The sequence below is a fragment of the Manis javanica genome, chromosome 10 (assembly GCF_040802235.1).
Source record: "Manis javanica isolate MJ-LG chromosome 10, MJ_LKY, whole genome shotgun sequence".
In the NCBI taxonomy this organism is placed as follows: Eukaryota; Metazoa; Chordata; class Mammalia; order Pholidota; family Manidae; genus Manis; species Manis javanica.
The window spans coordinates 21,152,707-21,177,663 of NC_133165.1; the positions used below are offsets into that span (position 1 = coordinate 21,152,707).

The 24,957-nt window shown below is 40.5% G+C and overlaps 1 long non-coding RNA gene across 1 annotated transcript; it reads right to left on the reverse strand.

Annotated features, from left to right (window-relative positions):
• Window positions 1-11,180: 11,180 nt before the first annotated feature.
• On the reverse strand, window positions 11,181-20,779 carry LOC140843991 (uncharacterized). Its single transcript, XR_012122004.1, has 3 exons — window positions 19,456-20,779; window positions 17,680-17,755; window positions 11,181-17,446 (listed from the first exon to the last, which is right to left on the reverse strand). It is a non-coding gene; the product is annotated as an uncharacterized lncRNA (long non-coding RNA).
• Between the last annotated feature and the right edge of the window lie 4,178 nt (window positions 20,780-24,957).

Sequence of the window (24,957 nt, forward strand, 5' to 3'; positions counted from 1 at the left end):
CTCCATGGCTTGAGAGACTATCTCCTTCCCCACATTGGGGAAGTTTTCAGCAATTACCTCTTCAATGATGCTTGCTATCCCTTTTTCTCTCACTTCTTCTTCTGGTACCCTTATAATATGAATATTATTCTGTTTGGATTGGTCACACAGTTCTCTCAATTCTCAGAGATTCTTTTTTTTCTCTGTGCCTCAGCTTCTTTGTATTCCTCTTCTCTAATTTCTATTCCATTTACCGTCTCTTCTGCTACATCTTGTCTGCTTTTTAAATCCCTCCATTGTATGTTTCATTTCAAATATGGAATTTCTTAATGATTGAATCTCTGACTTAAAGTCATTCCTGAGTTCTTCAATATTTTTCTGTACCTCCATAAGCATGTTTATGATTTTTATTTTGAACTCTCTTTCAGACAGATTGGTGAGTTTAGTTTCATTTGACCTTTTTTCTGGGGTTCGTGAGATTTTGGTCTGAACCATGTTCTTTTGACATTTCATATTTCTGTGTAGTGCCCACTAGTGCCCAGAAGCTCCAGTCTCTGGAGCTGCTCAGCCCCTAGAGTGAGGTTGATGGTCATAGGGGAGTGGAGCTGGTGCCTGGGGGGAGGAGAGATCTGTTTCCTGATTCCTGTCTGCAGTGCCTGTCTCCAGTGTCAGAGCCAGTGGGCCAAGCACACAGGTGTAAGCCTCTGTACTTTGCATCTCTAGCTGTTGTAGGCAGGGCCTCACTGTGGTGGCCTGATGCTAGCACAGTGACTGCAGCTTTGGGAACTGGTGCCTGAGGGTAGGAGGAAGGTGCAGGAGGCAGCGTGTCACAGTGGGTGGGGGCCTCAGAGCTGAGTAAGCAGCCAGGGGTTGGGGCACCTGAAGCTCCTCAAAGTTCCCAATCTGCTGGGCAGAGGGTGCCCAGATGACCTTGTCCAGCTCTCCCCTCACCCGCGCAGTAAGCTCCATGCAACCCCCACCCATTCAGCAGCCCTCTTGCTGCTAGGAAGCCTCTCAGACCGCCTGCCTTTCCTCTAACACAGAGCGGCTGGCTGTGGATCCCCATCCTCCACAAGCGGCTGGATTCTCAGTCTCTCAAGCACTCCACCTGTCTGAGCTCCCCAACGTCCAGACCACAGGGTGTAGGTTTCTGCTCCCAAAGCAGCCCTCCAGTTCCAGGTTTTCAACAGTTCTAGGCTTCCACCCCCTCCCTGCCTCCGTTTCTCTTCTTCCTGCCAGTGAGCTGGGGTGGGGGAAGGGCTCGGGGCCCGCTGGATTAAGGCTTTCGTTAGTTACCTGGTTTCTGCTCTGTTCATGAGGTCTGTGTGCAGTCTGGTTCAGCCTTTTTTCTTGTTGCTGTTTTAGGGTTAGTTGTATCGACTAACTACATGTTTATACTGTTTGTAGTTTTGGGAGGAGTTCTCCGTCTTACCTCTCGCTGCCATCTTGAATCTCCATTGGTTCTGGGGTTTTAATTTGGTTATCTAATACAATTAGATTCAAAGGCACTAAAGACTGTTTCCAGTGGTAAAGAAGACACTGGTAATCTAGGATATGATGTGACAATAGGTGAGTAAAATATCATCATTGGGGACTACTAATTAGACACTGTATGGACTGAATATTTGTGTCCACCAAAAATTCATATGTTGAAACCTAATCCCAGCTGTGATGGTATTTGGAGGGTGGGGACTTTGGGAAGAAATTAGGTCATGAGGGTGGAGCCCTCATGAATGGGATTACTGCCCCTAGAAGAAGGTGCCAGACCATTGGCTTACTCTCCTCATCCCAGACTTTTAGCCTCCAGAACTGTGAGAAATAAAGTTCTGTTGTTTATAAGCCACTTCATCTGTTTCTTTGTTATAACAGCCCAACAAAGAATAATGTGCATAGAAGACAAGTTGGCCATGTGTTCAAAGTTAAAAGCAGCATTTATATATTTAAACTTTTTATGTGAAAGTGATAGCATTTAATACATATAAGGTCAGTGTCTGAGAATAATAGGTCAGTTATGCTAAACATAAAATATTGAAAAGTGGAAGTTAAGTATATTAGTTCATGTTAGTTATATTATTTTCATTATTTCTATTTTATTAATTTACCTTTTCTTGTATTTATTCTTCTTATTTATATTCAGCCTACTGCTTCTGCTATGTATAATACATTTTTCAAGCTGAATTTGCAATTTCTTCATGGTGTTTAATTACAAGTTTTATCGCAACTTCTCCTCCAGGTTGAAATACCCTCAAGGCATATTCTCAAAACGAGTGACAAATAATGTGTTGATATGTAGCATGTGATGTTTCAGTGTGTATATAATATGTTACCGCAGGTTTTAAAGGTAAAGTTTGGATAAACATTTGCAGAATGATCCAACCATCTTCTCTGGTTCCCATGAGCTCTGTGACATATCTTTTGGTGAAATAATCTCTTAGGACCCTCTCTTCCAATTATAAAATATATTTATTCTAAATTTTCATATTTTAAGAGAAGTCTAAATGGCAAAAATAAATATAGCATGGCTGGTAACTATTCATTGATCTGCTTTATTTACCACAATTCCAGCTTCATGTATAATATGTAGTTTTTATATTGAACCTTTACATTAAGATTAGTTTCTACATTTTCTGAACAGTGGAAATAGAAGAGGGGTTTAATATGACAGCTGTTGATTTAGTATGCTCTAACGGGGTGTGAATTTTCTTCTTGACTGTGTGCTTCATACTTTGGAAAGCACTGAGCATTTGCCTGAGGCCTGTAAGGATCACACTTTTGGTTCAAAATGCCAGAATATGTATTGTGCAATTCTTTGTGCTTGATTTAAAATAAAGGAAAATCCTGTAGAAGTTTCCCTCATTAATCTACCCACTTTGATTCAACAGATTTCTCAGAGCTATGAAATGATTTGGTGACATAAGTAAGCCTAATGGCCATCAATACTTGAAACCGGAGGGTAATTTATTTTGACTGATCTCGTTATTCTAAAGCATGAATAACCAAGGATAGAACTTCTCAAAATTAAACTTCCTTGTTAGTCCCACTTATAACATTTCTCTGTTTCTTATTCCAGTATTACCATGAAGAATTCACCATTATCTTTATAGTTTTAATAAGGAAGAAATGTTTATTTAGGATTAATGTGACATTTTAAAAATCAGCAAAGCTATCTGCTGTTTCTTTCACAAATACAAAGTTTTCACCTAGTAACGATTCACCATCTCTTCTGCAATGTAGGATTTTCATCTCGTGCATGTGAAGCAAATCTGTATCTCTAAATCTCAGATTTTCATCTTTCTTTCATAAATCATATCTAATTTTCCTTTGTCTTCTGGACATAGATTCCTTATTGGGCACACACCTCAAAACTACTTCTTTCTCCTTAATTTGTGTCTATAAGCTCAATATTTTCCCAATCATCAAGACTTTAAAACCGAGTTAATTCTTCCTTCTCACCTTCCTCTTGCTGGTTTCACTGTCCTGTGCATTCTGATTGCTTCTTAAATCTAAGCTGTGACGTTTGATGTCTCCTGCTGACTTTCATTACTTTATACTTGGTCTATTTAAATAATGTATTTTTTCCTTGTGATCCAACTTTAATATTACTGCTTAATTGTTTTCAGCAATGTTCAGTTTGTTACCATGCTCCTGCTTGAAAAGTGTCCATTCCTTCCCACTGCCTCCTAAGGTGCATCAGGTCAGGCAGGATCCTTGGGACTCTTTCTGCTTCCCGGGTTAGTCTTTTGTAGAAGTTTCAGAGAGGGGACGCCTATGCGGCTCCTGTTAGTTAACCTTGTCTTCTCACCACCCAAAGTTATGTCTGGAGACTGTTTGCATAAATCTGGGCTCTGAAGATAACAGGGCTAACACAACACAGAAGAAACAATACAGGGAGTGGCAATGGCTGATTGCCCACATCTCTGAAGTGAGGCGGTCATGCAGATGGCCGAGATGCCTCATTGGAACATGGGATTTTACCCAGAGAGTAATCACAATGATTTTTAAAAACCGAATTAGAGATAAGGAATAACTGCTTAGCTAGTCACTAAAACAAGCATTCTCTTTATGCAAGAGTGATATCAAAAATCTTTTACTGCTGAGGAATCTCATTTATCCCAACTGGGCTCCTTAGGACTTGAGTGTCTGAACACAGGAAGGGAAAGATAACTTGTGGTGGTGGCAGCTCTCTAACCTTTGAACAGAATCATAACTGGTAAGAAAAAGCCAATTTAATGCATTACTATTCTGAAATTATCTTGTGAACTGAGATAAAGATCTAATACAATACAACTTTAAGATTTATATAGGGTTCTCCATAATATAGCCTACTCATTTTCCAGGGTCACTGCCCATAATTTCTTTACAAATGCACTACATTCCAGCTTTGCTTAATCATGTGCCCAAACTCTACTTACTGCCTGGCCAGGTTGTCCTCGGCGGTCGGTAGGCTATTTAATAGGGGAAGGACAACCTCTCCATCAGATACCTGTTTAACAATGCATTTCAAGTTCACAAAATCAACAAAACATGTTTTGGGAAGATAAGATGGGACTATTTGTGTCCGTTCTCAGAAGACACTATGGAACTTAATGCCCTCCTTTCATTGCCCATTGGCTATAATCAGTATCCTTCCAACTCCACTCATCTGGTTCCAATGTAACTTATAAGATTAGGTCCAAATCTAGTTTTTTAATCTTCACCATAATTTAGAGATTTCTAAACTATTTTAATCATGTTCTGTAGCATTTGAATCTATCAGGGCTTTCTTCCAGCTCTTTTCATATGATACAACATAGCTCCTTAAAACAAGAGCTGTTTGATTCTAATTTATATTTCTTCCAGGGCATCTTGCCCATAGTAGGTTTTCAATAAGCATTTACTGAGTTGAATGTTGCACAGATTTGTAACTATATCTAGTACATTACATTTTTAGTAAGCAAAAAAAGGGAAAAATAAGGAGGTTCTTTATAAGATAAAAACATGATAAAATTCAAGATATATGTAATTTGGACTAGGATTTATGAAAATGACTTTGTAAAACTTTTCTCTACATTTTTAAAAAAAGAGATAATAGTCATTATATTAAATATGACAGCTGCAAAAACATATCTTAATGAAAAATTAGGTGTGTTTTCTGTCTAAGGGCAAAAATAGAATACCAGAATATATTTATAAGCAATTTATTGAAAAAAAAAATAAGTGATTTATATTCTTATGTAAATATTACGAATCACTATTATATTTTCACTAAGATTTATAGGTGAAATTTTTGAAGAACTTTAGTTTTAAAAATACTAAAGTACAAGTAAGTTTCCCTCTGGAAAATACAATGAATATTTTGTGAAAAAGACAATTACATTGAAAAATTGAAATGTGCAGAATGCAAACATGTTACTTTGGTACCCAAATGATGATATAAGATAAATGTTGAAAATGCTGAAAGTAGTCAATTGATTTGGATAAATGAAACTCACAAAGCATTATAATTATATGTTAATAGTGTTGAAGAAAACTTCAGGAAAATCTGTATAAACTTATGAAATATGTTCATTTCAATACTCATGATATCTGACAAACCAAATTGGCAATCTACCTGTTGCTAAAATCAAGATGATTTTCTTTGCTATAACATTGAAATACAATCAAACTTGATAATTTACTCTGACCCACAGTTTACTGCATAATAGAAATAAAAATTCCAGCTTGTGGAATTGGACAGAAGGGATTTATGCCTCCCTCAGTGCCAACCCAGTTACTCAGAGATGCAGGATCTATGAGATCTACTGAACAATGCCATACAAGATAGGATGTAGCTTTCACTGTCTCCTCACATTCATCCTGTAGGATTATAAAGGCGGAATTTAATAATGTGAACCAAGATGGGGGAAGAAAAAGGTCCCTTTTTCGCATAATAACTAATTGGACATATTTTATTAGAAGCTCATTCTTGCCATCTGTGCGTCTTCTGCTCTCTGCATGACTTCCCCACTCTTCTGCCCACAGCCCACTCCTCCAAGAATGGGTCTTAAAGCAGCTGAGTAACTGAAAACCTGTGCTAGAGTCTAAGATGAAAAAGAGGCAGAAGCAGTAGAAGAAAAACTAGAAACTACCCTTAAGGGAAGTGTGGATTTCCTAGTGACAGGAATTGAAAATGTCCTCTAGCTGACATCAAAGGACATGTTAAAGAAAGGCATGGCAGAAGGGGAATCTAATAGGGTAGAGGAGCCACACATAAAGTCTCATCCTCCTATAGAGTCCATATGATCTACTTCTAAATCTCCAAAAATGCCACCAAATAAACTGTCAGTGACCTATCCTTTGATCTAAGCCAAGCTTATCTTACTGCAATACAGGAGGCTTAAACTTGCCACCTTGGTATGTTTCTTGGTAGTGCTTCTGAAGAATATGTGTGTGGATGGTGTTGGATTGTCAAGGCTATAGATTTATAAGGTTTTGGTATCTGGTATTAGACAAGTGCAAGTTCATTCATATAGCAACTTCATTATATTGTGTGAAGTTTACAGCAGAATTGTTTAGGATTGGTGGACACAGTGAAGTAAGTGTTTGATGAGTATTTTGATAGGCAGGAGTTTTGCCCAGTTGAGATATATTGCCCTAGTAAAGGGGGCTGTTTACCCTAAGGAGAAATCTGTCGTTCTGAGGGAGAGCTTTCTGAGCAGTATGTTGTTCAGAAAAATCTTTTTTTAGGAAGTTCCTGAATTAAACAATCAAGTTAGTCACAGATTTATCTGCTTGTTTTAGAATGTCTTTGAGTAGTAAGGTCTTATTAATACCAGTTTCTGAAATAGTTCTTGATTCTATTAAGCTGTGTGAGTACAGGCAAGGTATTTTAAACATGAATTTGAAAATTCCTCTCAAACCTTAAGTTAAGGCCTATGTTAGACATTATTTTCTACTCTCTCTGTATGTGTAGACATGTATAAGAATTTTTTAACAATAAATAATCCACGAGATACTAATATAATTTCTCAAAGAAGCATATTTTCAATATATAATTTTACATTTTGTATCTTGAAATGAGAATTTTATATAATGGTATGTATGTATGTGTGTGTGTGCATGTATATATATATACATGTATATAAAAAATGAGAATTAGACAAATTTCAAACTAGAAAAGTATTCTCATCTTCATCTTTAATGCAAATAGGTAAAAAATTTAAATATGTAACTACTTCAGTTATTAGGGAAATACAATGAACTAAATAGAGGAAAAAGTTGACATAAAAAACTAAAAGCAAAAAATTATAAAAGGCATCATAATGAGTAAAATTTAGCCCAATCAGAAAATACAAAAAGTACATATTCAAATTCAGTGAGATGCCTTTGTTTAAAAATTACCAAAGATTCAAACATAAGAGTGTCCAGTGATATTTACAAATTTTGAATTGAGACATTTATCCATTGTTTGTGTGACTGTATTTTGTTGCAACTGTTCTAGAGTGCTATTTGGCTATTTTGACCAAATGCATTAAGCATATATTCCATTTCTAGGAATACTCCCCTACAAAACAATCAGAGATGTATATCAGATTTGTGTTGAACAAAGGTCATTATAGAAGTGTCTGTGTATGAGTAGGGTTCCAGCCATCATAGCACATTCTAAGAAGCAGAATAGAGGAGTGAATGAAGAGGAAGGGTAAGGAATATGCACCAGTTTTCCCTTGCAGTTGCAGGAAGAGTTCTCTTACATCTTACTGTGTAGCCCTTTGTCACGTTACATGAGAGGCTGGGAAATGTTTTCGTTTTAGTCAGCTGTGTGTCCTGCTGAAAATCAGCAATTCTATTGTAATGTGAGAAGGGGAGTCTCTTTTGCATTGTTTTACTGAGCAAATTAACTCCCAATTTGTCTCAGTCTCTCCAATCTACTCTATTCTCTCCTTAGAATAACTAAAAGGCTCATTAAAATTTCTTCCAAACAAAGTTACTATTTTCTTTAAAAATAACAAGCTACTATCCTACAATTTAGATGACTATAGTCAACTTGTTAAAAATAACATTCTTTTTTATTTAAAGATACATGTTAAAAACTTGAATTATACAATATTCTGTTTTATATTAAATTGTAAACACATGTGGATATAATTCAGGAAATAAAACAAAAGGCTAACAATCATTTTTTGTATAGTAGGATAAAATGATTTTTGCATAGTATGTACATATTAATTGTTTATATAGTAGGATAACTGGCCTTATACTTAATACATTTTTTACATGTTTTTAAAATAGACACAGTAAAAAACCAGGAGAGAAATATCAATTTCCACATATAATGCCAAGAAATAAACTTATTAATTTGTCATTTATCTTACAAAATGTATTTAGTTATTTTATATTCCCTGTACCAAACTTTGTATACAAACAACCATGGTCTCTCCCTACAAGGTACTTAAACTCCACTGGGAAATGCAGAAACACCCAGGTAAAATTCCACTAGAATGGCTGGGATACACTGGGTAGACATATGCATAGATTGGTATTAATTACAGTTCTAAGCGGATTCATTCTCCCCAAACTGTGGGGATCAGAAAAATATTTGCTCTGAGTCTAAATGTTGAAAAGAAGGGTAGGAGACAAGAAGGTGCCTGTGTGAAGTTGTAAAGGTATAGTTTAAAAAGTTATCCTATTGCAAGAGCTGCATATATACTTACATAACTATTGGAGTGCATGTGTGGGTGCATGAATGTGTATGTGTGCATACACACAAGAGCAAGCATGTATGTGTGAAATAGAGTAAGACTTGGGAGGCTTTCAGAGGGCCAGGAGAGCATGATAGATCATCTCAAGAAGTCTGAATTTGTTGTGAAAGGTTTGTGTAGAGAGTGAAAGATTCCAAGCAGGTAAGTGCTGCCATAAGATTTGCATTTTAGCAAGTGTCTCATCTGATGCCCCTTTGATATGCAGTCCATCTATGGATAACATTAAAACTATACAGGAAAAAAAGCCACACTCAGAGGGGGGGGCATGCCCAAAACATTCCATTAAATTCACTCTATTATTTAACAGAAAATACTTACATTATTCGTCCTCCAATGGTTGACTTGCCAGCATCTAAAAGTAATCAACAATGTGTAAACCAGGTGTAAAAGACAAAAACCCCAAATACCAACAATTAAATACACCAAATCATTTAGCTGATATAATTACATCTTGCAACAGCCACTGAAATGATAGGAATTTGGGGCACACGCTCTGGCTAGTTACCTTCTTCTTCGTAAAATGAAGCTGCTAAGATCCCCTGCAGTTCAACAATGACTGAGAACTGCTTTACTGATAAAGAAATGAATTTTTGGACAGATTCCTCCCTGACCGTTAGCTTAGAGCACATCAACCACAGAATATAAATCACCCCAGCAGAGCCTCAGTGGACAGCAAGAGCAGAGCAGGACTGAGAGCTCCATTTAGGTGGCCAGCCTGCCTTTCACTCTTAGCAGATACAGGTGTGCTTTTACAAATTTCAAAAGGGTCCTGGCTACTGAAAAAGAAGAGGGGAAGCCAGAGATCAAGAGAAGAAAAAAGGACACATAATCCTGTATTTTCCTTTCACAATTTTGGGAGTAAGTCAGACAGAGAACACCTGAATAAATAAAGTAGGGTGTTTTGTGCTAAACCAGCAACCTGACTAGCATGCAGAACTCACTCCAATTAATTTCTTACATTACGCAAAATCAAACTACTTAGTAAAGTCAATCCTATAAAGTTAACAGAGTAACTGAAGCTCACACACAAAAAATAGGCACATTTTCTAGAATGTTAATAAATGTCATAATATGCTGAGCCATCATCAGTGGTCTAGAGACCAATTATGCATCATACAAATATACTGTAGCTTATTTTCTTCCAGCTTCTATTCCATTATATAACTGTTAATTGGCCCAACCTTCAAGAACAAAGTGCTGGCAATTTTTTGCCAGCTAAAAAATCAAGTTAAAAGTCAAGACATTTAGATCAATTCCAGTTTCACTAAACATCTCCAAGCAGCCAAGTAAGATGTTCTGTTTGTTGTACACAGTAACTCTGGTCATTTCTTATTGCTGTGAACGCAACTTACCTACATGCCTAATGAATGCTACATTTACAAGTTCCTTCTTAGGAGCACCTGGTGGTGCAACCACAGATTTGGGTTTTGGTATCTCCTCTTCCTCCTCCATCATCTCCTGGGCACTTTCCTCTGGGGCCTGCCACCTCCCAAGCAGCCACCCACTGGCTCTGCTTCACTGATTCCTTCTTTGTGCTCCCATGATTCTTCTGGAGACATTTCTGTCTCCCCATTTTCTACTGAAATAAGGTATTTTAACTCAGTATTCTGGTAAAAAATTTAGAGTCTATACTTTAAAACACAGATGCTTTTAAACAACAAATAGAACTTTGCATATTTAGTTCCAGTTTCCAATGTCTAGTGACACATAGGAAAGTATCTTTCACAACAGAAATGGATAATAGCTTTCAAGCTGGCCTCACTGCTGACACCAGAGCTGACTCAGAGACTACGAGAGATTTCTATTTTTATAAAGCTTCATTTCATAAGGACAAACAAAATGTGAACAGGGGATGTATCGTTTGTAACAACCCAGTAACTCCATCATCAAAATGCCCTGACAGTGGAAAAAAAGGGAAAGTTTAAAACCAGAACACAGGATTTAGGGGCTCTTTTCTTTTCCCTCTACAAGTAATATCTTTGGTATCAAATTTTTGTAAATATAAAACCCTTAAAAATAAGAAAGTTACACAAAGGAAGGATTTCTCACAAAGTAAATGGAACAAGTATAACTATTTAAACTGACTAGCATTATTCCACCCAATTCCTCTATATTGACAACTACTAAATTTATCATGGCATGGTTAATCCAAACACAAAGATTCAATGTCAGTGTTAAATGTAGGCATTACAATAATCATAACACTTACATGTGCACCTTAAATCTTGAGTGAAAGAGTTTCATAATATTATATTAATATGGTCAGAAATTTTCTTACCAACAGGTTCTGAAACTTCCATGCTAACAACTGAATTTGAACCTAGACAAGAAATTGAGATATAATATATATTTACAAAACAATATTTAGCTTTATACACTACAGGCAACTTAAATGTTTTCTCAATTAGATATTCAAAGAGTCATATTATAGATGCTTACCTTCACATGATTGTTCCTCTTGAGAAGGTTCCACAGGTGCTATTTAATAGAAATAAGTTCTATTAAAAATTGAAGCTATACATCTATTTTATTTATGTTCTAAAATACACTAAAAACCTAAGTTCAATAACCCAACAAAATCTCAATAATCCAGAACTAACTAATGGCAACTAACTCAGGTTTTCAAACTATAAGTCTGTTTAACCTACGTGTAAAAATCTACCAATCACAGCCAACTTTGAATCCTTTTAGTAACTGAAATGTACTTATAAAAGTATGCTTATTCTCATATTTTGCTTCAAAAACTTTTCTGTCATATATTTAAAGAGTATTCAGCAGCATACACAGATTAGATTAATGATTTTGCTCAACAAAGACACATTACTTCTCTAGTTTCTCTTGGTAGCTGTAGTCAAAGAAGGCTATGATTAGCCCTTTTAAAATTCTATAATCATACATGTTTTACCATCAAGATCCTTGAATAAATTCTATTTGATACCAATAAAGTAAAAAGGACATTCGTATAAAGTCCCTGAAATATGAATGGGCCCTTGCAACATCTCAGAAAAGATGATTAAAATGACACTGGCTTTGTCTCTCTACTAGAATTCTAAGATCAAGCAACAATCCAGTTTCCACAATTGTCACACTGAAATCTATTTGGTATCACTGAAAGAGATGTATGAGAAATATATACTGACACTTAAAGGTTTAAATTTCTTTTTATATCTGAAAGCCTAATGATACTCTGGTATGAAAGTGCCCTTGCTTTAAAGAATCTCCAAGATGCAGAAAAGACACTGAACAATTTGAAGTCACATAAATCCTGCACGCCAATAAACACTGAATTCATAATCTGCGAAAGTTATATTTAAAATCACTCCCCTGGAGTGTTAAGACCTGTAAGTCAAGAAAAGTTTTCAGCCCAATCTTCTATAACATGCAGTAGTGAAGAAAGGAGTATCTTGCCCCTGAAAGGTAAAGGGCAACCAACATCTCTTGAGAAGTGACATACTTAGTGTCACTGCTGCAGATGATCCCATACAGTGGTATTTGGATGACCTTAAAATGGAAAGACACCTCAGCCAGCAACACCAGCATGGCTCCCACCGCGGCACAGTGCAGCTGGAGAGGCAAAGCACAGAGGTAACAGGGGCAACACCGGACAGGTGCAGGAAGGTAGAGTGAATGGTCTAAGACACCCCAACCTATGCGATTAGCAGGATGTTAACAGAAATGGAAAAAGCATTTGAACTAGGTTTGGAAGGAACAGTAATTCTACTTCACAAAAGATTTTTTTTTTCACTTCCTATTTCAAAGAAAAGTTTAAAGGTATAGTAAGGAAAAATTACTCAACTTCCAGAGAAAGTCAGGCAGTGCTCGGAGATCAGGCTGACGTGCCAACCTCAGGATGGAGGAGGCGCAGACACTGGTGCTGAGAGGCCAGCACTGGGCTGACTCCTGGCTTTAAAGCCTAGAGTGCCACGTACAAGTGGTGAGAGGCAATTATTTCACTGAATCATGGAAATGACATGCCAGCTGCCTGACAGGATTGCTCAGAGCACTGAATGAGAGTATGCATTTGTTTAGTTGCAATTAAAGAACTCCTCGCACCTAGGAGATATTCAGCAAGTGACTCCCCACTCCCTAATATGTAATGAGCCGTCAGTTCAATTCTATCAACTAACATATACTGCACATCTATTATGGGCCAGACAGGGATAGAAACACTCACAAATCCACACAGTGCTGGAGGCAGGGTTGGAGGTTGTGGCAAGTTACCCTAAATCCACTTAAATTTTTATTGCGCCCTCCTGTGCTGATTGCTATCTTATTTAACCACCCCTCCAACCCTATGAAGTAAGCGGTAACTTAGCTAACATTCTGACGTATTAGAATGGGCTTCTCCAAGTTACACAAACGCCACCTTGCCCTTCCTCACACAGCCCCTGCTGAAAATCCCTTAGTAAAAGTAAACCAAGTAAGTGATGACACCGGATGGTCAAGCATTGTAAGGCAAGGAAGACTGAGACAATCAGTATGGGGGGCTCTCCATCACTTATAAGACATGCCAAACTGCAAATGGGCTTTATAAGACCCAACAGTACACACACCTCAACACCTGGTTCTACAACCAACTCTTAGATTTACAAATACACAATACATGCCTCAGGCTGTAAGGCACCTCTCAGGACAGTGACATCAGTCATAAGACTATCTCTATGGCTGCATAATGCAGCATAATAAAAATCTATTCATGGTTTTATTTTTCAAAACACCCTACATTTGTAACACATTTGTCTTCAGTTTGTACAGCTTACAGAGGCAGAGACAGGGTCAAGTACAAACAGCAATTAAGTTATTAATATACACATAATGATGACATTAAAGGGCCTCAAAATCAGAAGCTGACAATAGTTACCCCAGGATGGAAGAAAAAAAGCTTATCTTTGCATTCAGACCATGGATCACATTACAATTCAAATAGCAATGGTGGCAACATCTGCGAACTGATGACTTTGGAACAATGAACCAGAAAAATCACAGCTACAGCAACATGTTCTTTACACTGAAACTTGTCAGTGTATTTGTACCCAGTCTCTTCTCTCACACACATACGCATTCACACACATCTCCAACCCTTTCTCATTCTACTCCTATTATTCATAATATACATCACATCCAGATTTACTGGCTACTAATGCGCATAGGCTTGTAATTCTACCAGGTCCAAAGTCACTTTTTCATGGCTGGCAAATATACCCATTGGGGCTTGATTACCAAGTCCTGCACGCTTCGTATCTGCTAGTCAAGGAGAAGTTAGTAAACCTCCCAAGGAGTGAAAGCAGTTTCATACTTTCTAATGGCATCTCCATGTGCAGAAGATACATCCTCATCAGGAGCACACCCTCATCAAGTATTCAAAAAAGAGCAATTCTAATTAGGTGGGAAAGTTTATCAGAAGTGTTCTAGTTAATAAAACTGCCATACCTCAAACTAAAAGAAACTAATGCTATTGTTTATGATAAAGGAAGATTAATGAACTGGCTATGATACAAGGTATATTACCAAAAATTTTAAAACAAGTGAAAGATTTTACCAAAAGACAGTCAGGCAACAGAACTGCCTATGGTTTAACACAAATGATAATGTGAATCCTAAAACTGTTACTTAAAATTTGATAATGGTGCAATAAGCCAGACACAAAAGATCACGTGTACAATTCCATTCACATGAAATATTCACAATAGGTAAATTTATACACTCAGAAAGTAAATAGTTGATTGCCAAAAGCTGGGAAAAGGGGAGTGTTAAATGACTGCTTAAAGAGGATGATTTCCTTTGGAGGCGATGAGAATGTAGTAAGCTGCACAACGCTGTGAATGTACCAAATGCCACTGAACTGTCCACTTTCAAATGGCTAATTTCATGTCATATGGATTTCACCTCAATTTTTAAAAACAATTTTTTTTTAAAGATTTGATTATGGATCAAAGGACTTTAACACAGAGACTCTTACTTGGCCAGTTCATGGGTACAGTGAAGGCCACACTAGTGGTGGGCTGTGAAAGCCAGGTTTCAATTCAAGTTATATTTTAAATATAACGTCTGGCCAACTCTTAAGGTGCTTAATCCACATAGTCCATAAATCAGCAATTTAAGTGTGTACTGCTTTAGATATATAAAACTAATCTTTCATCTCTTTACACACAAAACAACAATATGTAAAAGTCATCCTACTTAAATTTCTTAGTCCTGGCAGCTAAATGGTGTTCACTATTAATAAATAAAAACTTCAGTGCTGTTGCAAACGTCACAGTGTCTTACACTACACTGAAGTAAGAAACTGTGTGACAAAATTCTGTCCAATACAAGCTTCTGCAATCATGGAAAAGTTCTGTTTCTGTGCAGTGATATGACCGTCACTTAGCCACATGTGGCTATTAAGCACTTGAAAGGAGGCTGTGACCAAGGAACTGACTTTTAAATTGAAACATTTAGTTTTAATTTAAAGAGCCGTTATGTGCAAGTTCTAGATCCTCTTAATGATTATACTCAGTTGTACAAAACCTTCCACTTTTATCCCACCCCCCACACACCCCATTACCCAGCTTAGGATAGTTCTTCTGAGATACTCTAGGGTGGGATCCTTCTTGCAGCTGTAAGCACACCTACACACAGATCTCAGTTCTGGTTCCCTAAGACATTAGAAACTTCCAGAATGACTGTGGTTTTCTGAAACACAGAGCCTTTTCCAACCTCCTGTAAAGTCTCCACAGGCTGAAACGGTGTACATACCGAGTAAGTATGTAATTCATTGGGCCTGGACTGCAGCCGTTTCTTTTGGTTTTCATAGGTCACTAGTTCCTTATAGTCTTATCACTTCAGTATTCTCACCATCTGTAGCAGTCCACCTATATATTTACTGCATTTCCATCAGGGTTCAATAGACTAAAAACAACTTTGTATGTGTCAGCTTTCCAAGAAGGGGTTAGAGAAACAATACTGAAGAGATGCTCAAGTACAATTTGCGTAAGGAACTAAAAATTCTCTAGCAGCCAGATGACCATACGCTCCCAAACAAATCCGCCTGCCTGAGGTATTTCTCTCCCACAGACAATACTGAGAACCAGTAAAGGCAGACATCACAGCCAAACGCCCACACAACACATGAAATGTCCATGGTTTTGCCTTAACTACCTATGCTCTCAAAATAAAAAGGTACAATGCTATAGCGGTGAACAGAGCTGTTTCAAATGATCTCACATTATTTCCTAAAATGTAGGAAGAAGTAATTTCAAAGTAGAGCATTGCCTACTTATCACAATGTCACCCTGCTACTACTGAGACAGAACAGGGAGGCGGTGCCATAGGCCACAATCTCATGGACTCAGTTTCTGAAAAAGTGTCTCAGCCAAAAAGACCTTTTCATAGCAAATAAGAGGGAGAAGACTACCTGTGTTATTACTACTAGAATAAGCTTTGAAATCAGATGTAGAGTCTATCCCTGGCTCCTCCACTTACTAGGAGATGTCAGCTCATTTATTTAGCTTTTCTGAGCCTTATTTTCTTATCTACAAAAGGACTCAACATAACCTCAAGAGATTGTTGTGAAGATAAAAGCATATGAAGCAGGTAACTGCTCAATAAGTTTATTATTACAAGCTTTTCAAAGCCCCATATTAACAAAACTTTTGAAGAATAAACACAAGAAAGGCAAATTCTAGGGCCTCTCTCAGGAAATCCATGCTGGTTGGTGGTCAAGATGTTAGCCCCAGGGATGCCCTTCTCCCCTGTCAACAGCACAGTGTAATGGAAAGGGCAATAAGCTAGCAGTTGGCAAACAAATTCCAGACTCCACTGTCACTGAATCAGTCACTGAGTAACTGTACGCTTCAGTTTCTTTCTCTGACAAACCTGTACTACACTGCCAGGGTCACTTTCAGCCCTAACATTCTACGAACTATTCATTCACTAAAAGCAATGACACACATCCACCTGAGTGGGCTTTCTGCAGAGTAACTAAGATCCACTATGTTTTTCAAACAGCCCTAAAACATAGGTTTATTTATAATTTATACCCCATTTACTTCAAAAATACTGTAGGTGAACTTAAAATACTTTGCAGACAACCAACCATCCAAAGGAGCTGGACACACCACTGAGTAGTACAATGGCCCACTGTGCTTCTATAGAAACGGTCAACCCAGAAGCTGCCCCAACGACATTCTAAGGCATGCACTTTCTGCTTGTTTCAAGGCGAGTGGCTTACAATTACCGGGATGGAATGTGGTTTGGATTGGGTGTAACCAGTCTTAGGTTAGGCTGGTGAAAGATGCTCAAGAAATCCTTACTGTTTCTCTCACCTAGAAAGCAGAATTATGATGGGGAACTGGCTCCACCTGGAGTACTGTGACAACTACATTTCCTAAAACAAAGTCACTTAGAAAAAAATACACCTACAGCATAGCCTGCTTTGTTATAAACTACTGAAAACAAGGACACCACTTTTAAGAAGCTTTGGTATGAATCCACAAATGACAGCTTAAAAAGAAGCCTAAGGATGTCAGAATAATCAAGAACTTTCACCTAGTGGCCATATTCTTGCTTCCCAATAATTTAAGAACTGTGAATTTAATGATGAAATTCTTAATTAACATGCCCAATAGACATACCAGTAAAGAAAAGCTGCTCCAAAGAGCGTCTATTCTCAATCAAAATTTCATAATGGCAGTAACTCACTGTTAGGTATGAGCACCAAGCAGTGTAAAAAGGTAACTGATGCTCTACTCCAGCAATTTCCTAGCAAGCTGAAATAAAATACCGAAACACAAGAAACGTAAATTTTATGTGAATTATATCTGAACTTAAAAAACACTTATGGTATTAACAAAGAACAGTACCAGAAAATGTATCTCTAGGTTTATGATTAGGATAAGATTGAAATGAGTTACAAAGGGCACCTATGAACAACTCCTCTGCTCAGCTTTGAAACCCTCTCAACCATGTTATGTCTTCCAGTAGAGTAAATTGGGGGTCTGACCTCTTTCTAGACTCCAGGACCACGATTAATTCATCTTGTGGTGTCACTTCAAGTGCCCAGCACAGTATCCTGCGTTCTGTAAACACAAAAATGTTTGTTCATTAATTGCTATACATCATTCTGAGCACAAACTAGACTTACATCTCAAAAAATTCCATTCTAATACTGCCAACTCACCACAAAAGACTATCGAATCCTTTTCATTCCTTTCTCTTCGACTAGAAAAACATTAATATTTTAACACTTTAAGACATTTCCTCCCCAGCAAACAAAAACAAAACAAGGCTTAAAATTTGTCATCTTCTCTACTTCCCTAACTCGCCCTCAGAAATTTTAATCACTACCTTTTCTTGCAGTACAATTCCAGAGAAGGTGAAAAACAAGGGACAGAACAAAGCCATGTACAAAACCTGCAGTAAATAAAAGCTGCTCCAAAGAGGGTCTGTTCTCAATCAAAATTTCTTACCAGTTCAAATCGCTGCTCACAAGGAAAGCACTGGTTCATGTAATGCCTTCACTTACTCCCTAAATCCTCACGCTGGAGCCATAGCAAGCATGTAAAGTCAGGAAATAAGAGCCCAAATCTAATAATTGGTTAAGTCAAGGTAAGAAATAACTAGCTAGAAAACGAGGTAGGAAAAGAAATAACACTCCTGGAACAATATTTTCCCCTCACCTTCTCTGCCTACTTTACTTACTGTCCCACTGAAGACTTTGTTACTGCAGGGATTTCAGTCTCATGGGAAAGGGAAAATCCAGTCAAGAACATCATCTATCTTCTGTCTAAACTTATCTCTCAGTCAACAGGTATCACTTAAAATCATAATAAAGCCCAAGAGCCCTTCTGAACAAAACAATTACATAAGATTCTGCACTCTACTCTGGTGACCCTGAAGAAGTCACTTTTGAGACTACTCAGTGATTAGCAAGCATCCACCACGTACTTGTGACGGCTGCATTAACTTTGTGCATATACTAAAAACCACTACAATGAATTCTGTGATGTGTGAGTTATATCTCTGTCACTAAAAAAGGAACATTCCTTCCCCACTAAAAGACACCCATCAAAAACCAAGTATGTTCTACGAAACAGAACATTTCTCTTTAAAATTCAGGTTCCATAATACAATGTGCTATGTTTTGGAGACAGTTCCACCTCTGAGAACTGCTGGTTTTATTCTATATTCATTTTTACTGGCAGAGTTCTGAGAGATGTTAAGGGTGCGATGGTGGAAAGGACACCACACCATTACTACAGAAGCCTGGATGCTCTACAAGTCCAAGTGCTATGCTCTGAAATGTTTGTGTCCCCCCCAAAATTCATATGTTGAAATTCTAATGTCCCAAGTATTGGACTTAGGTGGGGTTTTTTGGAGGCCATAAGTCATAACAGCAGAGCCCTGACGAATGCATTTCACAAACAGCTCCTTTATAAAAGAGGCCCCCGGGAGCTCCCTTGCCCCTTCTGCCATGTGAGAACAAGAAGCCAGCAATCTGATCTGAGAGAGGGAAGGAGGCCCTCATCAGACCAGGCTGGCACCCTGATCGTGGTCTTCCAGCCTCCTGAGCTGTGAGGGATAAATTTTGTTGTTTACAGGCTACCTAGTCTGTGGTACTACACAGCAGCCCAAATGGACTAAGACACCAAGTAATCCTGAATTAAATCGCTAAACTTACTTCTCATTCAACAATAAAAAAGAATGAACTGTGTGCAAATTGAAACTCAAAATAAGTAAAATAAGTACATTCTAGTGTAGAAAATGTTTGTTCTCTTACGCACAACCCTTGTCTTCCACATTTTCATTCATTTCAGGACTTCTACTTTAAAGAGCATCACGTAGTCAATTTACTTGGATCCGCAGAGAATTGAACTTCAATGAATTACACTTGGTTACATTTAATTTGTATTCTACTGAATCATTCCGTTGGAAACCTGTATTACTTTTTCAGAGAGCTAAGATCAACACTGAATCCCAAGTTTTGACTTGGGATGGCTGGAAACAGGCATAACCACCCAGCAGCCTTCTGACACTGTGCAAAAACATTTACGGCAACTGGCTGCTCAAGGAACCACCTGAAAAACCCAACTAGCCTGTTTTCAGGAGAAATGACAGATATTCACCCTGGACAGGAACAGTTAGGAAGTCATTCAGTGTTCTACCTCTAGACTTCCTCCTTCAAGAGCTCTTCCTCCTATCCAGCTTAAAAACAGGGACCCACAACAAATCTCAACAAGGGCTTAACAACCAAAGAAAACATGCTCCCCTTCTGTTCATTTCCTCACTATAAAAAAACTTGAAACTTTTATGGCTCCCCCTTTGTAAATTTCTGAGGGCAAGTTTCAATTTTTTTCTCTGCTTCTTCCACGCATAGTTGTCTGCTATGATGGTGGTACTTTATGGACCTGAATGGGCTCAAACATGCAATCCAACAGTCCCACATCTCTCTGGACCTCAATTTAGAAACCATTCTTTTCCAATAGACAACCCTAAGGAGGACACTTTTAAAAATATGAACTGGCATTTTGTAGAAGCAGTTGACAAAGTCAGTAACACCAAAACAGTTTGATAAAACTGAAAAAAACTGACCACCAAGTAACAAAGTACTTTTCTTATAATCGCTTTCTTACATATTTTTACATCTCCACTTCTAACAGTGTCACAGAGAAAAGGAGTAAGAATAAACCAGCAAGTTGGCACATGCCAGTAAGAGGAAAGACAGCTCTCCTACCTAAGAGGTAAAGACTCGTCACCCAACAATGCCTACTCCAGATCACTGCTCTGAGGATGGCTGTCCCTTCCTGACTCACTGGCTGATGGGTGGACAAGCTGGAAATGGAGTTCCAAGTCTAGCCAGAGTGGTGCTGGTGGCTCCAGAGTGAGGAGGGACGTCCAAAAAAGAAACAAGAAAATGGCTGGATAAAAGGAATCTGCATGATAAGGTATGGGGAACCGCGCACTTTTAGGGGCTGGTAAGTGAACTTTATTTAAGTAGGCCAAACTGCTTGATCTAAGCAAAGAAATAAAAACTAAGTTTCCTTGCTCAAAGGCAAAACATCAAGAAAATCAAACAACCAAATTCAAAGTGTGCTCATATATGTACTTACTTCACAGAAGTACTTCTCCAAGCTCTCTGCCTCTAATACAGAAACTGTAGCAAGTTTCTGAAGAAGCTAAACTCCCAGAGACTTTTATGATGTCCATTTATCTAGGAAATACAACATGGAACTTCAAAGAGAAATCAACAGTCTATTCTCACAAATTGCCAAGAACATCTGAGATCTGGTTCTCCAATACCCTGGCTCACCAAGGTACATTCCTTTCTCTCTTGAAGCCAATATTGACAGTTCGTAAAATAAGCACTTTTTTATACAGGGGAGAATAGTTAACTTCACTCACTTGACATTCCCACAACATCAGTACCTGAAAGCATGTCATCCTATCACTTAAGCAGCCCCGAAATACAGAAAGCTTTTCAAAGACCAAACCTGACTTGAAAACACACAAAACAGTCTACTAGCTATGGTCAGAATGGCACGTGACAACTATTAAGCTATACTACCAAGTATCTGAACAGGCTAATTACTGACACGTGAACATAAAGAGTGACTTACAATACCACGCAGCCTGAATAAGCTATCCGATTTTGACGAAATTAAAATTCTAAACGTGTCACTAAGAAGACAAGTCCCACTTAAGAAAAAGAGAACACACATCAATGTAGTTTCCTATACACATTACAGGAGGAACTCTTACTTTTGACACTGTTAACTTTACAAGCTTACACAATGCTTTACAAAACTAAAAGATCTGTGAAGTGATGGCCAACAGTTTCTGCCGGATCACAAGACTGCAATGCATCTTGGGATTCCTTCAGGACACTTCGGTGCCAGATACCCAAAACGTTATTACAGTTTCAATCATAGAAACTGGAGCAAGAAACGCTCTCTCTAGGTATAAGGTGAAGGGAAAACTCGGGCGCTCGTCCTCCCAGCTCCTCGGGTCTGGCTCGCTCAACGCCCACCCACCTCCTGGTTCCAGTTGTCCCACGTCTGGGCCTCGTGGCACTGATGGCCGCGGTCCCCTCTCCGTCCCATACGGTTCTCAGTTCTAGTGGGTAGCTGCGGCCCCCGAGGAAGGGACGAGCCCCAGATCCCTCCCCGACACCCGGCTACGGCTCCTCCAGGCCCTCCGCCGCGCCTGGGCCGCCCCACCCTGGGCCGCCCCACCCAGGGCTGCCCGCGCCCGGCGTCGCTGTTAGCGCCCCACGTGACGCCAGGCCCCGAGGCCGCGCGTCCCCCGCCCTGCGAGGCGAGCCGCAGACCCGTCCCCCCACCCCACTAAGCTGGGCTCCGGCCTCCCGCTCGGCTGCTCCCGCGTCCCGGCCCCTTTACCCGAAGGGCCTCCCGCGCCACTGCCGGCTCCGTGGTGGTTGGCACTGGCGATGGCTGGGCCGGGCCACGCAGGAAGGACGGCACGAACTCGGCGGCGTGGACGTTGGGGACGAAGGGTTTGGCGCTGACGTGGAGCTGACGGCTGAAGGCCGCGCTGTGGTGCTCACGCTGGGCCTCTGCGGCTACCGCCGCCAAAGGCCTCCGGCGCCGCCGCACGGGCCCGACCCGGGGGCTTCCATGTCCGCCTGTTCCCAGCAGTCGGGCACTGAGTCGCTGCTGCTCCCTCGGCTGCTGCCCCCGCCGCCGCCGTTGCCACTGCCCGGATCCATGATCGGGGGGCGGGGGGGCGGGCGTGTGTGTGGTGAAGAGAGGGCGGGAAATGGAGGCGGGGACGACGGGCCGGGGAGGAGCAGGCCGTGCTGACCCGGGGAAGTGGGAGGCAGAAGGGCTGGGGGCTAGCAACAGAGTCCCCGGCGTCACCGCCGCAGCAGCTCCAGTCCCTACTACGCACTCGCGACAACCGCGACGGCGGCGGCGGCGGCTCAACCCTCCTCGTGTGTGCGAGCCGATGTCCTTCCACCCAACCCAGGCACCTCTGACTGCCTCACCGGCCACCCCACGAACGCGCAGATTGACTCCTCGCCGCCTCCCGTACCTTCGCCTCAGTAGTTCTCAGCCCCGTTCGTCCCCGCTTCCGGCTAGGAAGCACGGACGGAACTACGAGTGCCGACAGCGCCCGCGCGTCCCCGATGCGGTTTCCCGGGGGGCCGATGGGAGTCGGAGTTCCGTGGCCCGGAGCAACCGGAAGAGGCTCCGGTTCCCGGCAGGCAGCGCGAAGACGCGAGACCTGGTCGCCCTGGCGGCCCCACCTGTCACCGGGTGGGGCAGCGGCAGGGGTGAGTCTTGGCGTGACTCCGTGCTGGGCCTCCGATCCAGAGCCTTTCAGCCCTCGGGGGCGGTCCACTCTGTCCTGTGAGGCTCAGGATGAGGGAAAACCGACAGCAGTTCTACGGGGGGATAAAGCTTTCAACCCCTGGACACCTGTTGAAGAGACTGTCATTTCCCCATTGTATGTCCATGGCTCATTCATCATATATTAATTGACCATATATGTTTGGGTTAATGTCTGGAGTCTCTATTCTATTCCACTGGTCTGTGGCTCTGTTTTTGTGCCATTACCAAACTGTCTTGATTACTGTGGCTTTGTAGTAGAGCTTGAAGTTGGGGAACGAGATCCCCCCCGCCCCCCACTTTATTCTTCCTTCTCAGGATTGCTTTGGCTATTCGGGGTCTTTGGTGTTTCCATATGAATTTTTGAACTATTTGTTCCAGTTCGTTGAAAACATCTTAGCCATTTTTAAATGTACAATTGAGTGGTATTCAGTATATTCACGTTGTTGAGCAGCCATCACCACCATCCGCCTCTGAATTCTCCATCTTTCCAGATTGAAACTCTATGCCCATTAAACCCTCACTCCCCAATCTTCCCTCCTGCCAGCCCCTGGCAACCACCATTCTGCTTTCTGACTCTATGAATTTGATTACTTTAGGAATCTCAATACAAGAAAAATCATACAGTATTTATCTTTTTGGGACTGGCTTCTTTCACTTAGCATAATATCCTCAAGATTGATCTACAAGACACACTGAAGCATGTTATCAGAATTTCCTTCCTTCTTAACGTTAAACAGTATTCCATTGTACGGACAGACGGCATTGTGTGTTTACCCATTGCACATATTCTTTTATTTAATTCTCACCACAGCCACAAGAGTCAGGTATCTATACTGGACACATAGTATCTCCTGCTCAGATGACCTCAGTGCCCTTGTCCTGGGCCTTCAGCCACTCCCCCTACCTGGATCTGGGTCTGGCTCCCCTTATAATTTTCAGACCTGGATGAAACCCCACTATCACACATGGTTGCCAAAGCGGCAGCAGGAGGCACACGGATTCAGGGCCGCGGTCTCCTAGAGGGAAACAGTACATAGGAGGAAGCTGGGCAAAGTCCCTATCTTTCTTTCCTCGTGGTCCTATGGGCCGTTCAGAGGCACATCTTCCCCTCTATTGGTTTCCTGTGGGGGCTGTAACAAACTGCCACAGATGGAGTGACTTAAAACAACAGGAACTTACTCTCCCATTGTTCTGGAGGTCTTCAGTCTTAAATCAAGGGGCTGTACCCCCTCTGAAGCCTCTAGGGGAGAAATCTTCCTTGCCTCTTCCAGCTTCTGGTGGTCCCAGACATTCCTCAGCTGTGGCTGCATCGCTCCAATCTCTGCCTCTATCTTGACGTGGCCTCTTCTCTGTGTGTCTGTCCACATTGTCCTCTTCTTTCTCTTAGGAAAACACCAGTCATTAAACTTAAGGCCTGCTCTAAATACAGAATGATTTTTAGACTGAGATCATCCACTATTTACATTTGCAAGGACCCTATTTCCAGGTGGACAAGAATTCTGGGGGACACTGTTCCATCAGTTATACAGCCCACCTGAACAAGTGCTGCATGGGGAACAGGCAGCACCTGCTTTGTCCCTCCCCAGCTCATCCTGCCTCAGTAGCTGCTGAGGTAACTCACTGCATTAGTGTTCTAGGGCTGCCGGAATCAAAGCCATAGACCATGGGGCCGAGACAACTGACATTTGTTTCTCACAGTTCTGTAGGCTGCAAGCCCAAGCCTAAGGGGTTCCAGGTTTGGGTCTCCTGAGGCCTCTCTCCTTGGCTTGCAGATGGCTGCCTTCTCACTGCCTTCTCACTGGCCCTTTCCTCTGGGCATGCCCATCCCTTACATGGGCATCTCTTCTTATATGGACAGCATTCAGGTTGGATTAGGCACACCCTAATGTCCTCATTTTAACTGAACCACCTTTTGAATGACCTCATCTCCA